The sequence below is a fragment of the Melospiza melodia genome, chromosome 2 (genome assembly GCF_035770615.1).
Source record: "Melospiza melodia melodia isolate bMelMel2 chromosome 2, bMelMel2.pri, whole genome shotgun sequence".
Lineage (NCBI taxonomy): Eukaryota > Metazoa > Chordata > Aves > Passeriformes > Passerellidae > Melospiza > Melospiza melodia.
Genome location: NC_086195.1, coordinates 6,377,194 through 6,393,391, shown reverse-complemented (window position 1 = coordinate 6,393,391; position 16,198 = coordinate 6,377,194). Strand labels below are relative to the sequence as shown.

The 16,198-nt window shown below is 42.9% G+C and overlaps 1 protein-coding gene across 6 annotated transcripts in view; it reads right to left on the bottom strand.

Moving 5' to 3' along the window:
- AGPAT3 (1-acylglycerol-3-phosphate O-acyltransferase 3) overlaps positions 1–16,198 on the bottom strand; it is a 90,994-nt gene that overhangs the window by 39,738 nt on the left and 35,058 nt on the right. For 4 of the 6 annotated variants that reach the window (XM_063181581.1, XM_063181566.1, XM_063181572.1 and 1 more), the window contains exon 2: positions 11,404–11,524. The exons of the other annotated variants lie outside the window; for them this stretch is intronic. The gene's annotated coding sequence lies outside the window, so the exon portion shown is untranslated. The remainder of the gene's footprint in view (positions 1–11,403; positions 11,525–16,198) is intronic. 6 annotated transcript variants of the gene reach the window in all.

Sequence of the window (16,198 nt, the reverse complement as noted above, 5' to 3'; positions counted from 1 at the left end):
TGGTTAACAAAGAGGAGATACTGGAGCCTGGAGAGGGGAGAAATGAAGTGGCAGCAGCTGCACCCTGTGCAGGAGCACAGTGCTGGTGGGGTGGTAAAGCTCAGGGCCCTGATGCCTCAGGTTTAGCTTTTATATTCTTCAGATTCTGTTCTGCTTTAGCGTGTAAATCTAGGCTTCATATTAGGGGGTGGTGAGCTCTCTTCACAGGGCAGGGAGACAAAACAATTCCTGTTTTAGCTGGGGACCAAGGACAAATGATCCAAATCTCAGGCCCAAGAGCATAAACAAGGTGGACCAAAGAGAGAAAACAAGAAAGATGGGACTTCATAACCTAAAGCTATAAATAGAAAATTAGCTCCAATATGCAAATGGAGCAGAACTTTAAAAAGTGAGAGACTCTGTGACTGGTCATCCATTTTGTGGCCATTTTGGGTTGTGCTGCCCAAGGTGGATCTATTGAGCCTCTTAATAAATCCCTACTTTATTCTTTAGCTCCATCCAGTCCCTGCTCTAGGGCAGCCTTCACAAGGCATCAGCCCCACCCTGATGCTCTGCAGCATAATGTGGACAGTCCAGGTAAAGAGAGACCAGGACACAACAGCTGGACTGAAGAGTGATTCCCATTTATCAACACAGCCCTCTATGAAGATGCAGGATAACTCAAAGTTAGACCTCTAAAGAAACAAATTCCACACAAAATCTAGCTTAGATACCAAAAATAAAATTTAAGTGGTAGCCACAGGTCCCTGACACACCCATTTTTTGATGAAACTTTAGCAACAGCACTAAAGAGAGCAAAGTCATGGTGTAAGACCCTCTTAAAACCCTGGCTGCCCTGGAGTTGGAGTCACATTGGAAGATTTCAATAAAGTTGAAAGAGGGAGCAGAAAATCACTTAAGATGAAACAAATAAGAACATTTTTACATTCAAAGAACAGACGATGCTTGGAATTATTTGGCCAAAAAAGAAAAAAAAAAGAAAGAAGGCTGTGAATGTTAAAGTTACAGACAAATAGGAACTTTTATCTGATTTAGCAGAGCTGAGTAGAATAAGAACATAAAAGCTGCCTCTGATTTTAAAGCACACACCAATTAAATACAACATTCTTCAGAAAGTGTGGTGAGTAAGGATCCAGTGGAAAACCGGGATAGAAGCACCACAGCATTCATAAAATAAGGGAAAATTTCAGGTGCTATCCATGCACCAAGTCAATAGGTCCTCCTGTCCTCTTACATCCTGCACAAAATCCAGGTCTGGACTTTTGCAACCTCACTTACAGCTCAACCCCATTTCTCAAGCAACTCCAAGGTAAAAGTCTTACTACCATCTACATCTTTGTCAATGAAGGAAATAGCTTGCAACTAAATTCCTTGCTTAGGAATAACCAGTTTCTGTGGGCTCCAAAGGAATTTTTACTGATTGTGTCCCCCAATCCCATTTTGAGATTGGTCACACTGCTTCTGCACTCAATTGCAGAAATCAGGTAATATCAAAAAACATCAAAATAAACCCCAAAGCCCAATAGACAAACACACACACAGTTCAAAGGTGGCAGGAGGGTTTCAGACATGCAGAGTCACCAAACTGGCACTTGCAATGTTTTCATAGGTGAAATTCAATCACCAGTCTCCAGGACTGCTGATCAATACTTTTCCAATGCACAACATTCATTAGAGAAAATGCACAAAATGGATTATGACTGGGCACAGGACAGCATCGTGATTTTATAATGAAAACAGAACCCAAAGTAGCAATTAACAAGAGACCTCATTTGGAAAAAAAAATAATTACGATATTGGAATAATTGCCTATATTTGGAACAAGGCTTACTTGGTATTTCTATGATAAAAGCTATTCTAAAATTATAGTGCTGGTATTCAAACAGCAATTCTATAATACCAGCCCTTACATAACAAACAGAAAAGGAGTTATCTAACAGAAGCCCTATTAGTACAAAATTATTTGAGTAATAGGCCTCTTGCAATGTATAAAATAGATCAATGTTATGTAATTACAAAATGCTGCCAATCTTAGTCTCTGATTATTAAGAAAAAACCTCAGTAATGTCTACTCATCTCTAAGACTACATAAAATGCTCCTCTTCACTCCAAGTGGTTGAATTTTCAAGACAATTGGGAATTCATCCTTTGTATTCGGATAAAAATAAACTACAAAAGAAACTTCAGGAGTGTTAAATGCATTTACACACCAAGCTGTGAAACCTAGGGAGCCACCTGCTAGACAGATTGGGTGAATCTGCAAAATGCTCTGTGGCAGGGGCCCATCACTTGTTAAAACAGGGATGCAAAATAAAGGATAAACAAAAGAGTCTCACCTGTGAGATGTCACAGGGAAAATGAAATACTTTGCTTTCTGGATGAAAAGCTATGCAGGGAAAAAAAAAATAAGCCTCAAACACATTACAGAGAGAGCGCCAGCCAGGAGACATCTGTCTGCATGCAAATGTGCTGTGGCTGAGCAAGGAGAAGCCTCAGACTGCTGCTACACAGAAAATCAGCAAGCACAATATTCATGCCTGCAAGCCCCTGCCCAGGTTCAAAGCTCCCCTTTGAAGTGCTGAGCACTAATTGGGAAGAAATGGAAACTCTGTCTTCCAAGAAGTGCTGAGCTGCTTTAAATTTCAGGTATTAAACACTGCCTGATGCAGAAGAGGAGCAGTGTGGTTTGCTCTCTGATCCACAGTAATGCAGGAACCCTGATGAAAGTGAACAGGCTGGGGCAGGAAAGCTCCTGGGGCTGTCTGGTGGCAAAGCCTGAAACAGTGAGTCCAGGGGAAAAGCCACCACCTCCTGAATCCATGTGTCCAGAGACAAAGCCACCACCTCCTGAATCCATGTGTCCAGAGGAAAAGCCACCACCTCCTGACCCAGTGTGCTCAAAAGCAAAGCTACCACTTCCTGAATCCATGTGTCCAGAGACAAAGCCACCACCTCCTGAATCCATGTGTCCAGAGGAAAAGCCACCACCTCCTGAATCCATGTGTCCAGAGGAAAAGCCACCACCTCCTGAATCCATGTGTCCAGAGGAAAAGCCACCACCTCCTTAACCAGTGTGCTCAAAAGCAAAGCCACCACCTCCTGACCCAGTGTGTCCAGAGACAAAGCCACCATGTCCTGGCAGAGGCAAAGCCACGATCTCCTGTATCAGTGAGTCCAGAGGAAAAGCCACCACCTCCTGAATCCATGTGCCCAGAGGTAAAGCCACCACCTCCTGAATCCATGTTCCCAAAGACAAAGCCACCACCTCCTGAACAACTGTGCCCACAGGCAAAGCCACCACCTCCTGACCCAGTGTGCTCAAAAGCAAAGCCACCATGTCCTGAATCCACATGCCCAGAGGCAAATCCACCACCTCCTGAACCAGTGAATCCAGAGGCAAAGCCACCACCTCCTGAACCAGGATGTCCAGAGAAAAAGCCACCACCTCCTGAATCCATGTGCCCAAAGACAAAGCCACCACCTCTTGAATGCCCAGAGGTAAAGCCACCACCTCCTGAATCTGTGTATCCAGAAGAAAAGCCACCACCTCCTGAAGGAGTGTGCCCAGAGACAAAGCCACCACCTCCTGAATCCATGTGTCCCGAGGAAAAGCCACCACCTCCTTAACCAGTGTGCTCAAAAGCAAAGCCCCCACCTCTTGAATCCATGTGCCCAAACAAAAAGCCACCACCTCCTGAATCCATGTGTCCAGAGACAAAGCCACCACCTCCTGAGCCAGTGTGCCCACAGGCAAAGCCATCACCTCCTGAATCCATGTGCCCAGACAAAAAGCCACCACCTCCTGAACCAGTGTGCCCACAGGCAAAGCCATCACCTCCTGACCCAGTGTGCTCAAAAGCAAAGCCACCATGTCCTGAATCCATGTGTCCAGGGGAAAAGCCACCACCTCCTGAACCAGTGAGTCCAGAGGAAAAGCCACCACCTCCTGACCCACTGTGCCCAGACAAAAAGCCACCACCTCCTGACCCAGTGTGCTCAAAAGCAAAGCCACCATCTCCTGAACCAGTGAGTCCAGAGGAAAAGCCACACATCCTGAGAGCCAGCTTGGAGACAGAGCAAGGCTCAGCACATCCCCTTTGTTCATTTATGTCTCTGCTCCAGAGTTTGCTACCATGAACTGTACTGCCGGGATGGAAAAGATTAAATAGGATTATTTATTATTTTTATGATTAATGAATAAGTTAGAGGGACAGGGCAAAGCAAAGGCCTCAGGTGACACCTGAGCTATCCACATGCTGTGGGAATCACAGCTGCAAGAACAAAGAGAGACAGAAGGAAAGTTTTCTCCTGCCAGTGCCCTGCTACACCAAATCTAAAAAATCCCCAGAAAAGCATTTGCATGATCTCACCTACAAATGCACCTCCAAACCAGGAACTGCTCACAGTTTACCAGCAATGAAGAAAGGCAGCTCTAGAACTGAGAAACAGAATATATGCCATGCAATTTTGACTTTACAGTGCCCAATCTTCCTGACAGATCTGAGACAAGTGATAAAGACCAACCAGGCTCCTGTCACCAGGCTGACGTTTGTCACATGGACAAAGACACCTTGTCTATACATTTTTATATACATAAAATGTCTGTACTTTTTCTTTTTTTCTCACCATGAAATTTTCCATGGTTTAAGCCTGGAAGGAGACAGAGGCCATGTGAAGAGTGAGGGAAGACAAAAGTTATCATTCTTCCAAATCCAGATGTTTCAGATCTTCATCACAGGGGAGACAAAGAAGCAAAAAAACCAACACCAAAGTAGGGTTCTGCTGAGTGACTGTCACCAAGGTAGTTTCAGATAAAACCCATTGTTCTGCAGTCAAGAACAAATAATAGGTGAAAAATATGACCTGAAAATGCAGCAGGTACACAGCAAACAGCTTCTCAGAAAGTTCAGTGAGCTGAAGTGGCAGCCTGAATCACAGAGGATGGGGAGCTGGATCCTGCTCAGTGCATTCACACGGCTCATACAGAGATGTGTATCTGCTATCACAGCCCAAACGAGGAAAAATCAAGAAATTAAGAGCTGTACAGAGGGCAGGCACCCACATCATCCCCTTCCTCCTATGGGATCCAACTTCTCCTCTCTTGGGTGTCACCTGACTGCCAACAGCAGTGTGTTCATTCCTGAATAAGACATCTGTTCTTCTTTTGGATTATTTCACTGACAAATATTGCACAAGGCTGTTATCAGCCTGAATCCATAATTACCCCTGTGGTCAGACCTGTTTTTGCATATACACAAAAGCAGGTATTTTCCTAAAAAGATAGACCAGACTTATCAAGCAGACTGATAGCAAAAACAAATATATGCTGAACAAAGGCTTATTGTTCTGTGTTTTCTGTCAAGATCACACCAGCCTGTCCTGGTCTCTGTACCAATACTGGCAGCAGCCACTCACCACACAACCTTTACACCGACCTCTTCACCCAACAATGAAAAACCCTCAAACCCCCAAACAAGCCACCATAAAAGAAAAAAAAAAAATCTTTCTCCTATGTGAATTTGAAGACCATGTTTTGAATACAAAGCTGAACTGCATGTGCATTTTGCTCATGGTGAAATCTTTATAAATTATAACCAGAATTCTTTACAAATGCAGGAGCCCACAATTCAAAACAAATAACTTGTAAGTGGGAAGGCTGCACATTGTGTAAATTCAGGCTTTTGCTGGCCATTCAACTGGGAAACTGAACAGCAGCCACTCTGTAAACATCCCATCTGTCTTTAAAATCCATGTCAGGCAAAAACCTGAAAAGAAACATCTACAGCTCTCACCTTTTCTTAATATCTCCCATCTCCTGGGTGGCTTTGGCATTCTATTGCTAAATAGGCCTCTAGCAGCACATGTAGTTAATTTAGGCCATCTGGATTGTGCAGAGCAGGGGACCCTTCTTTGGTAACACACAGAGCGTTTGAAATATGCTGCCAACAAAGATCACAAATCCAGGACTGGTCAGCCCTGCCACGATTCAGTGACCCTTGTTCAGCTTCTTCTGAACAGTGGCCTTTTAATACAATGTTTGAGAGAGACATGACCTAAATACCCTTTCACTGAGGGCTGCAGGAATCCCAGGAATGATTGGCCCACTAAAAATCCACACTTGCCTTCCACCAGCAACGCTCAGACAGCAACACAGCCTAACACAGATGCTCTCTTTATCATGGTCTCATGTTTAACAGACCCAGACAAAAGGACATTCAAATATTCTGCCTCTGTCAGTCCTTTTTCAGTCCTACAGGTGCCCCAAATGCTGACACTGATCTGACCACAGGAGATCTCTCAGTGATCACAACCCCAGCAAGGGTGGGCAGCTGCCTGAGTGGAAATTTCTGCATCTCCATGCATTCCTGTGTATTCCTTCCACTTCTGTCAGAGACACAAAAAAAACACCAAAGCAGAAATTGTTTCCTGCTGGAACAGTTATTAAGTCCTGGAAGAAATGCAGAATGTGAAATTACTGGTATAAAAGTGAGCATCTCCACTTCTCTTGGAGCTCACAGCATTTCTGAGCAGTTTGGCTGCCAAGTCAAAAACTGCTCCCCATCACTTGAAAAATTAGAAGCTAATTAGTAAAGAGAGGAGTTCACTGTACCAAAGCTTCATATTCAAAAGACCCTATGTGCCAAACTGGAATTATGGATGTCACCAGGGCTAGCTTGGCACTGCTCTTCAAAAGCTCCTCAGTCAGGCTGAGTAGCAGTTTGAGTTGAGAAGCAGCATTTATGCTCTTATGATTCATTTTTATCTGCCAGAATAACCCTCAGCTCATGTGCAATTATATGCCCAAAAAATCAGATATTCAAGGGTATTACAAACTGCCTGCAGTTCAATGCAATGTGTTAACACAGGACACATTTATAGACAATGAGTCTAGCAAACCTGACTAGCTTCATTTAAAATAAACAAACTGGCAGCCTGATCTATTTACCAGAACCAATCTGAAAGAATCAATATTTCCCCAATCAAGACCTAGAATAAAAAACTTCATGCTATTTACTCAGCAATGTATAATTACTTCTTGAATCTGCAGATTTTGTTCACTTTTAAGTCCATTAAACACAAACTACTTTTTATTAGTTCTATTTAAATTCTTTTTACCTTAACTGTAATAAACCAGATTTCTAAATAACTGGAATAATTGAAACGTCACTGCCTTAATCAGAAGTATTTTACTGTCAGTAAGTTCATTACTTCCAGGCAACTGGGAGTTTTTTTCTATGCCTTGTTTGACTGAGTGCTCATAATTCTCTCCTCCCAGGCACTACTATAGGCTCACTCTAAACTCAAGCTTAAGGTCAGCATGTCCTCAAGGTTTGCTTGTATAACTGCCTCTACAGTTATTACTCATCCCACATCTCTACCAACAAGATATATCTTAAGCTAAGCTGTTGGGTTTGAGGGGTTTTTTTAGGTTTGGGTTGTGTTTTGAGGTGTTTTGTATTTTATAAAGCAGATAATTTCAGCAGACATTAGGGAATAGTTAACCCAGGGCACACAGGACAGTAATGAGAGGCATTATTTCATCTTCAGCACAGGAAAAGGAACTGCACAAGGTGATGCTTAGGCATTTTGTTCCCATCTTGCAACAGGGATCCAAAGTATCCAGATGACTTTGGAGTGAACAAGTTTAAAGCTCACAAAGCCATGGCAAAGAAGGGACCTGCAAAATGCCCCAGGTCCTGCAGTGCCACAAGGGCCCAGCAGCCCCATCACCAGCTCACACTGCCCTGAGCCTCCTCCCTCTGTCCTTTCCATGCATCCCTCAGGAGGAGCCTTGTTCAGCTTTTGGAGGGTGTCCCTTATCAGCCCTTTGCACTCACAATTTGGTTGTGCAATCTTTAACTCCTCAGTCTCCGGCTGACTGACTTTTGGGCATCACTAATCCCATTAAACTTTGTGGAAGAGGTTTTACAGCTACCTCTGTGAGCCAGAGAGAAGTTTGATAACAGGATTCAAGTTTACCCCTGAAAGAATTTTCTACCAAGGTCATTGATATAGAAACCAAGAAGGATAAATAAGAGAAACCTGCAACTGCCTATTCCAATGAGCACTTTGTTTGTCTCTCATGACCAAGGAGTAAAGTGTAAACTTATAGTTTTGTAAGAATGTATAAAAAGCATGCATGCCATAATAAAAACTGTTTGAGGCCTTCTGAAAATGGAGTGTGTTGCTTTGTATTGTCTCCATCTCAACTACAACAAAACTTGAACACCACAACCAAGGAGAAAAGGGAGGCTCTTTCCAAAGGGAGACACAGGGGCAGAGATTGGGCAAATGAAGCCTTGAATCAAAAGTGGCCTTGCTGCTGAGGCACAGTAATATTGTCCTGAAGCACATCCTGTGACAGTATTTGTATTTAAATCTGTGCTTTCTGCTGCTTTGGAAAGTACTGCCAAAGGTGCTGAATGTGTGGCCTTCACAACATCCACATGTGAAAACAACTGCTCCCACAGCAACTTTGACATTTTCAAAACAATTATGAAAGAGTAAATGCCATTATGGCTTCTAAGAAAGCACTTTTCAGTTTGGATTACTTTTTTCTTCTCAAAATAAACATCCCCAGGAGATCGAGTTCGGTCCTTGAGCTCCACCAGCAGATACCCCCAGCTGGAATGGATCCTGTGCTGGCCCAGAGCAGTGACCACCCTGGCCGGGCTGAACAGTGCTGGGTTCCAGCCATAAACATATCCAGAATTGTTCAGCAAGGCTGGTTTTCCTTAAGAAAGAGGCTCAAAGCTTAATGTGGTGCAGTTTTTGAAGAGTAAAAGTGAGTGCCACAGAAAAAAAAAAAAAACACTGTCATGCTCCCTTCCTCCAAATTAAAGGTGCAACAACTCAGTGCCTTTTTATTAGGAACAGATAGGAGAGAACATTATTTCTGCAAGTTGTACAAAACTGACTCTGCCTAAAAACCAGACTAACAGCAGGGATCACACCTCTGGGAGCAGCTTCTCAGAGCATCACTCTGCCAGGGGAGAGGCCTGTCTTACAGGATTGAAACCTCACCACAGCCTCCACACTGGTAAATTAAATATGAAAACAGGGACTGTAACTGGTCTTCCCATATAATTTACATTTCACCTTGCTTGAACTGTAGAAACTCTTGAAACTGTGACTGCCATGACTGCTTTTGTCAGCTGCTCTCAGGTCTAGCCTGATGAATCCAAAGATTACTTTGTTTTCCTCTTTGTGGTCCCAAATAAGTTTTTATGAAAATTGACTTTTCCAGAAATTTCTACAAATTATAGACTTGACAAGTCAGAGAGACAAATCCCCCCGCCCAGTAAGACACACAGTAAGGACAACAGCAGCAGGTGACAGATCACAGAATCACGGGATGGTTTGGGGTGGATGTGACCTTAAAGATCATCCAGTTCTAACCCCCCTACCATGGGCAGGGACTCCTGCCTCTATCCCAGCTTGCTGAGAGCCCCATCCAACCCGGCCTTGAACACTTCCAGGGATGGAACATTCACAAATTCTCTGGGCAACCTGTGCCAGGGCCTCACCACCCTCACAGGGAAGAATTTCTTCCCAATATCTGATCTAACCCTGCTCCCTCTCAGTTTGAAGCCATTCTCTCTTGTCCTGTCACTCCAGACCCTTGTAAAGAGTCTCTCTCCATCTTTCTTTCTCTTTCCAGCTCTCTTTAGGCACTGGAAAGCCACAATGAAATCACCTTCTCTTTTCCAGATTGAACAACCCCAATTCTCTCAACTTTCCTCACAGTGGAGGTGTTCCAGCCCTCTCATCATCTGGGTGACAATCAAGAAGGTGAAGGCTGAAGGAATTATTCAAGGAATTATTCATTATTATTCAACCCACGCAGTGTCCAGCATGGCCATTCACTTCACTCAGAACATTTAATTTCCAGATTATTCCTCGTTTCAGGTTCTAGTGACCCAAGACAAGACACCCAGGCAGCACCACACAGATAACAGGCCTGGCCTCCTGCAGGCCTGAGTATGAGAAACTCAGATTTTCTCCTCTCTGAACAGAAGCACAGTTTGAGATTTCTAGAGATGTCACAACCCAAAATCTTGCCCCCCCCCCCCCCCCAATCCCAGCATGTTTTAGCTTCTCAGTAACTCATCAATGGCCTTTTCAAGCCTTACACACAAAGAAGAAAAGCAAAGATTGCAGCCATGTAAGCTGAAAACTATCCTACAAAACAGCAACCAGATAAAAAAGGGCTTTCTTGTGTTTCTGGGGCATTGCCCCTACACCAGTGTCAACAAGAACAGGCAAAAACATTTTACACAACCAGTTTTGAAAGCAGCTGGTCACCATGACGCTGGGACAAGGCTGCTTTAATAAATCAACTCCTGGGTGTCCCTCCACACACCAAAGCTGCAGGCACCCAGCCTGGTTCAGCTGTTATAGCTAATTTTGGGGGTAAAATTTTTGACCCAAGGATATTTTGGGCTTGCAGGAAGTGTCTGTTTGCCCACCTAATGAGCTGGGATAAATGCTTTCACTTCCACTACAGCAGGAAAATGTACATCTTAAAGGGATGTAACTTTGCACAGGGTCAGAGCATGCCCTGAACACAGATTGTGGCTGTTCCAGAATGTGCAAAACAGCTCTGAGAAATATCTCACAGAAATTACCATTTTTAGGGAGACTACTCAGCCTACAATAGAGCTTGAAAGGCGATAAAACACCAAAGCAATAATTTAAGTCTTTGCAAAACCACCAAGATTAAATTATTTGCTTACCAAAAAAATCTACTAATAGCCCCTAAAGGGACAGGGTATCAGAGATCACCATTAAAATGTCAACATCTGACAGTAACCACAGGTTTTAAGATTTTGTCCTGAAAAAAAACTGCTCTGCTACTGTATCAGCAGGGTCTCAGCAGCTTTCCACTTTCCCTGTCACTGTTTGTAGGACAGACTGCAAAAAAAGACAAAAAGTAGGAAGCTTGCTGAGATACTTAACATTTTCATAGCCAGTTATTGGATAAAATTTCAAGATGCTCAGATTCAAGGCAGCCTAGGATGACCCCAGCCAGCATTGATGAGATTTCTATGAACCCCATCAAGGAGGCCCTTCAAGCACTGTAAGGACATAATTCCCCTTCTACATTTAAGGAAGGAGGAGACAGATAAGTATTTCTAGAGTCCCTGGTAGGTTTATTCATGGTTGAATCTCTGTTGCAATAATACAACTCACATGAGACAGCAGCAGCAACAATCTCAAGCGCTGATTTCATTCCTAAACTAAAATTCTCCAGAGTGGGAGACATCTGACACCTCTCCCAGCAGTTCATGCAGCTCCATGAAAAGAACAGTATTTGCACATCCAGTTTTTTCCCCCTCCCAAAAGCACATTGCTACAGACAAAACACAAATACAGAAACGTGGGGGAAGATTTCTTTCTTACCACCACCACTGGGGACCACTTCTGGCACCTGGCAACACTCAGAGCAACAGGAGAATCCCCATCTCCTCCCTCCAGGGAAGTACCACTGCTTATGTCTCAAGAGATTTGCTTTCTCATTTGCCTATAAGCAAAAAAGACATTCTCCAGTGAATGAAGGTAAAAAGTATTTTGTTTAGAAGCAAAATGCAATGCAAACAAGCAGCTGACAACCCAGGTAATGAACAACCCAAACAGTTCTTAGTAAAATTATGAGTCTTTTTCCTTTCTCTGAAGGAAAAAACCCTACTTGATCTTTCTTCACATACATATTACTACACTCAGCTCCACAGGTACCAACTACTATTGCTTTCAGAGGGACTAACTGGCACACACCTATGAAATTAAAAGCAAGTGTTCTAAATTTGCCGCTAATAGTGAAATTGCAGCTTCTGTTCAGACAGGAGCAAGGGCTTGCATACATAAGAACTAGCCTACTTTTCCTGGCTTTACTAATCAGCATAACAAAAGGTTATTTTATTTCTCTTACCTCCAAACCCTGTCTTGAGAGAAGTTACTGAAAATGAAGCAGAAGCAATTATCTGCTCTGAGAACACACAATTAATCCCTATATTTTATTAAGAGTGTTTTTTATGATCCTCAAGCAATTAAGCTAATCATTATTTAATTTTAGATTACTGAACTGGAGATTTACTTCAGACACAAGCTCACTTTCCACATAATTTAGTCTCAGTAATTAGAGATGTACTTTACCCAGAGGTGGCTTGTTTAAAGCATGTTATCTAATTTCACAAGCCTCACACCATGAAAGTTTCATGCAGAAATCTACAACCCAAACTTCAAAAATGAGAAAAGCCCTGAAGACACTCAGATTTACCAGACTGCAAACCAGTTTTTCCTTTAAAAAAAAAGAAAAAAGGTTCTCTAAACGTGTGCCCAGCAAGTTAATGTATCACAAAAGCCAACACAAAGCATTTCTATAACCCACCACTCCTCTAGCAAGTTGTTGGAACAAAGAGCGCTCCTCTCACATGGATCACTTCGTTTATAACTTATTTTAACCAGGATGCAGAGTCTGCAAATATAAATGTTTGATTAGGACACCCAGCAGGACCTGCCAGAGGATGTAAGCAGTGATGGAACACTCAGACACTTAAAGAATTCTGTGACAGTGTTAGCAGAGGAACAGCAATAGGGACCAGGCAGGCACGTTCATGCTGACCCTGGACATGATGCCAGTGGAAAACTGCTCCATTCCATCCTATTTCAGATAAAACTGTGCTCCAGAAATCAAACTGTGCCAGGAAACACCAGCTACCCTGCACACTCCCACCCACCCAGCTCAGCTTTTGCTCTGCACACAGTCAGTGCCATCCACGCGGGCTGGGACATTGTCCAAGGCCAGTTTTATGTCAAAACACATTTTCTGGCTTTTGGAAGGGCATCACCTCCCACCACTGCCACTCAAGAGAAGGAAAACACGACCAGGCAAATATTTGAAAAACACACAGTGCTTTTTGCAACTTTCTGCTTTCTAAATCCTCCAACAAAACCAACACATGCAACTGCTCACTCAATTAAGTCAACTATACTTAAATCTCTAAAAATGCAGAAGATGCAGATTTATTTCAAGATTTTAGTGCCAGTACTTTCACAAACTTGCCACATGTAAGAAAGGCTACAGAACTCATCAACAGCACGTGAGATTTCAGCAAAGGCTGACAAAGAAGAACCAGAACATGAAGCTACAAGGAGATCATAAGAAGACAGGTTGGTTATTGGGAATGTGTTTAAAATAAATACAAGTAAGTCTCAGCTATCTGGATATTCAACAAACACACTTTTCCATGTGGTATCACATTAAAAGTGTAAACCTGGAGACAGAGGAATTGTGACAGCAGTAAAGATTCTGCCCAAAAGAGATGTGCCTGACAGCACAGAAAGAAAAATCTTCTGTGAAAAGGCTTCTTGCGAGTAACTGATGAAAAGACAAACCCTGACAATCAATCTTCTGGTTCATTTTTAACTGATTAATGGCTTGCATACAAAAAAAAAAGACTAATTTTGGCAGCTGGTGACAAAGCTGGGAAGCAATCTGAACATGAAGTGCATTGAGGTGTTAACACCACATGCACCATGGCCATGAAGAATGGAGTCACAGGATTTGGAATACAATTGCTCCTCATAAGACAGTAAAGACAACCACTAGGAGGGAAAATAAACCACTTCAGGCAAAAAAGGCTGCTGAAATCAGAGCAAACAGCTGGTCAAGAGTAAGTTCAGGCTTGAACCCCTGAGAACAGCAAATCTCTGGGAGAAGTTTTTGGGGACAATAAACCTACATGCTTGAGGAAGCCCTATTATGACAAATTACCAGCTTTCTTTAGCTCTGACGGGTTCTGTAGTTGCTCCATCTAAATAATCAAAGGGTCTATGAAAATATCACCAAAATCAGGTGGTTCAGCTGTCAGTGCTGGTGGGGAAGGTGTTACTGTGAATGACAGGGCTGGGGGGAAGTAAAGTATAAAAAATTACCATAACATTTCTGCATACCTATAAAACAAATACTGTTACATTTTAGCCATTTTGTTTTCATTAAAATCCACACGTGCAACTATGGCAATAAAAAGTGTTCATTAAAAAAGCTCAGCAAGTCAGGAGCAGAATCTCATCCTGCCTCCCATTATCCCACAACAAAGAGATACCTAAAACCAATGCAACACAAGTTGAGCTGCTCCTTGGAACGTTCTCTGGTCCTGAAGCAATTCTTGAAAACTTCCTCCATGGGCTATCAAAAGGATCTTTGCCTTTTTCACTGCCTGTGTACAGCAGCTCTCATGCAGACATTGTAGTTAAACTGATAAAACCGAGGTCAAAGTTCCCAGAATTAAAGAGTGCAACTGGTAAGAGAATAATTTCTGCTTCAAGACAGTGCTTCTGCACAGCAGTGTTATGCAAGAGAACAGGATCTGAAAGCAGGCTTTGATCTGGCACTGTTTATTGTACTGCTGCTGGCAAAGAGGTACCTGAGCCCCAAACAATGAGAGAGAAGCTCTTCCCACTTGAGATCCTCACCTCTCTCACTTGGACAAAAAATGTATTGAGATATATATATATATAAAACATCATGTACTGGACACAGCAAGCTGTATCAAATTGCTTTTCTGATGTCTTCTAAAATGGAACAAACAGATTTAGGCAGTACATTGAGGATGAGAGTCACATTCAAGCATACACTCACAAGTATTTTTCCATTTCAAAAGTCCTGCAATTAAATATAAATGTGCATGCACTTAAACACACAGTTTCTTTCTTGCACAGTACCTTGTACTGAATTCAATATAACCTTCAAACCCATGTTTCCATTAGCTACTTTGTGATACCACAGCTTTGAAAATATTCTCAGTGCTCCAACAACCAAGGCCTACAAGACTCTAAAGTGGCCATTCACAACTCCATCTTCAGCATCATCTCACAAGGAGAACATTTCATTCCCTTTTATTTCCTCCACCCCTTCTTTCCTTATTCTTAAATAATTTATTAAAACTACTGAAACTATTTTCTGGTCAGCTTTCTTCCTCACTATAGGAAGCATTAATATCTTTAAATCCCTGGTTCCACAGCTTGGTTCCCTCTCCAAAGGTCATCTTCTATATAATAACCTGATATTGATGGACTAATGTCAGGGGGAAAAGGGGGAGAAATGATAATGTATTTTTAATCACAAGCTGAATTTCTCCCTAGATAGCAAAGCTGATTTCATGGCATGCCCCTCTTTCAGTGTCTTATGGAATCATCCATCACTGACAGAATGACTTCCAGAAATTCCTTCCTGCTGCCATCCTACAACTATGACCATCACCTGTCAGAAAGAGAGCCTCTAAAAACAAACCACTGCCCCAAAGATAACTATAAATTATTGACTTGAAGGTGCTTTCAGAAAAATACGTCATCACTCACAGCAGGAAAACCAGAGAGGATGTCAGAAAGTTATGACAGGTGTACAACAAACAATCAGAAGTGGTTTCCCCCCTCATAATCCAAAACTGACCTGTGAACCTTCTTGCCACAGCTGTCAGAGGTGGTGTAAATAGAGAAAAAAGAGAACTGGAATCCTGAATGACACAGAAGTGAACGAGCAAATAGCAGCCACTATGTTGACTGCAAATCCTTCAGCAGGGAAATCCATTATAAGCCAGACTGCTGACCTGGATGGACCAATGACAGACAAATTCTCTCCTTTCCAAGATGGAAATTAGACTTCTTCAGCAAACAAAGCTATTCATTTTCCATTGCAACTTTCAACAAAACCCTTCAGTTTTGAGCTTCTCCCAAAGACAAGACAAGCAAGAATGAAATGGGTGAATATATCTGTGACCTCATAATTCCACAAAGTTCTGCGTTCACTCATCAGGAGAACCTGAGCTCCAGCAGCCACAGTTCCATCCAACTCTGTCCCTACCCACGTGGAGCCAGGGCTCTGATGGATAAACATCCTGGAGCAGGTTCAGCTGTGGCAGCCTAAAACATTACTGCCCTCTCTTGTCCATCCCAGCCCTCTGCCAGGGATCTCTGCTCCACAGCACCCACCTCAGCTGCTCCAATGCACAGCACAGTGCCACTTTAACCCCCTGATGAAGGAGGGTTCTTACCATCACTCGTTTTTTACAGGCAAACTGCTCTGTAATTTTCCAGCTGTGACCTGCAGGGGTGAGGCAGCTGCACATGGTCCTCTCTGCAGTGGTTGGCAACACCTGGAGGAGGTGATGCCTGAGGTCACTGCAGCAGGTTTAATGCA